This window comes from Notothenia coriiceps, unplaced genomic scaffold (genome assembly GCF_000735185.1).
Source record: "Notothenia coriiceps isolate Sejong01 unplaced genomic scaffold, NC01 NC01_scaffold00006507, whole genome shotgun sequence".
In the NCBI taxonomy this organism is placed as follows: Eukaryota; Metazoa; Chordata; class Actinopteri; order Perciformes; family Nototheniidae; genus Notothenia; species Notothenia coriiceps.
The window spans coordinates 1-2,404 of record NW_011339208.1 but is presented as its reverse complement, the minus strand read 5'-3'; positions in this window follow the sequence as shown (position 1 = coordinate 2,404).

The window sequence follows — 2,404 nt, the reverse complement described above, 5'->3', positions numbered from 1 at the left end:
GTTTAAAGGGAAACATGGGAGAAACCTCAGGGAGAGCAACAGAGGAGGGATCCCTCTCCCAGGACGGACAGACGTGCAATAGATGCCGTGTGTAAATTGAAAAGAAATAATACATTTGCAACATAGGTAGTCCAAATGTTTGGAAATGCATGTGTGTATAATAGGAAGATGAATCCACAAGGTTATCCATCCAGGACTTATGATCCAGGACCACAGCCACGACTCAAGATCCAGGACTCGCAATCCATGACACAGGACCGCAGGATCATCCATGACTCTGGATCCCGGCGTATATAGACTACAAAAAGAAAGAAATTTGGGGAAGCTGGGTTAATCGGAACATGAGAGTACACAGGTATAGACAGAGAGAAGGAAGAAGTAAGATGTCCCCCGACAAATTAAGCCTATATCAGCAAAACTAGGGGCTGAATCTAATCAGCCCTAACTATAAGCTTTATCAAAAAGGAAGGTCTTAAGCGCACTCTTAAAAACGGATAGGCTGTCTGCCGCCCGAACACAAACTGGAAGCTGATTCCACAAAAGTGGAGCTTGATGAGAAAAGGCTCTGGCTCCCATTGTACTTTTAGAGACTCTAGGAACAACCAACAACCCTGCATTCTTGGAACGCAATGCCCTAGTAGGACAATAGGGTATAATGAGTTCTTTAAGGTAAGATGGCGCCTGCCCATTAAGGGCTTTGTAGGCGAGAAGAANGTGTGCCTTGGCAGTCTCAGCTATCCTGTGTTCTATAGGGAGCCAGTGTAAGGCAGCCAGAACAGGAGCAATGTGGTCCCTTTTCCTAACTCTGGTTAGTACACGAGCTGCAGCATTTTGAATCAGCTGAAGAGACTTGACTGACTTTTTCTGACACCACAATAAAATACAATGCAGACCGTTAGAAAATGATACAATACTATTCATAACAATACAATAGACACAATCCAAAGCCATCCGATTCCATATATGAAGCACTACAATACATTAACGTACGATACAGTAAGTTCAGTACAAATTGATCCAATAACATACTTATAATACAATATGACCCCAAACAAAGCGATACGATGCGATATGATTCAGTACGTACGATATTCTTTGAGTACATTCCTGAGGATTAACTCTGTTTTTGAGAGTGTGCCCCCCCTATGGCTGAGTTATAACAAGCCAAATAACGTGTTGTCATGTTAATAAAATCAGAGAATGTGATGTTTTTCTTAACAAACTTTCACTTTTTCATAGCGTTTCTTATTTTGTGTATGTGTGTTTATTTGGCTTTTTATTTTCTTCTACAGCTTGTGTCTACATATTAATAGAAATATATACTAGACTAACAAGGACACAGGTCTATGTTTACTCTCAAAAAATAACTTCTTACTATTATTTGCAACAACACAAAAATACACAAAAACCAAACCAAAAATCGTTCTGTAAAAAACACTAACCGGATGCAGCACATAGAAGATCCAAGAGATTTGGAGCGAGGGTGCCTGGAATCCACACTGGTGAATGAGAAGCAGAGGATGCACACTCGCTCACACGCTCACACTCAGCCTCACTTTGAACTTCTGAGGTGACAACAAATGCAGAAGTGAATCTATTCGGAGAGAACGATCCACAGCCTCCGTGTCACTAATCCTGTCAGGAGCAGAGAGGAAACATGCAAACAACCGACACGTCGTTTCACACGTCGAGATCCCACTGATAACTGAAGACTGGTTACCTCCAGAGCTGCGAGGTTACACTTTAATAAGCTGTTGTGGCACTTCAAATAGTTTGACTTGTTCTTTATTGGGATCCCCATTAGCACTAGCGTGAGTTGGCTATTCTTCCTGGGGTCCTCACACACACAAAACATGCATACAACTAAACTAAACAGCTCATCATTTCATGCAATTCACAATGCTGTATGAAGTGAAAACTAAAATGGTCATCCATCCAATTTTAACCATCATCAGGCCAAACAAAAAAATACAAATAATTGCACAAAATAATACATACCTAGCCACAGTTCAGTTAAGTTATTAAAGGTTAGTGTACTTGAAGGATTCTTGCTCTTCTGGATGTGTAACCTCATGGCTGATTGCACTTGTTGTACGTTTCTTTAGATAAAGCTTAATAAGGTTATAGGTTGATATACATTGAATCTTTGTGAATGACTTTAAGTGCTCTTCCATCTCGATAAAAGCACATTTCACGCAGAACAGTTGTATCCACTCAGTACAATCCATGACGTTACGTTACTGTTACGATTCTTATGTCATGTCACGGTTTTAGTTTTGTGTGTCTGGTAATGGGTTTTGTTTTGCTGTTCTTTTCTCCCTGTGTTTTCCCCTGTCGTTAGTTTTCCCGGTGTGTCTAGTTGTCTGATTGTGTTCACCTGTTGCCCTTGTGTTTCTCCTCCCCT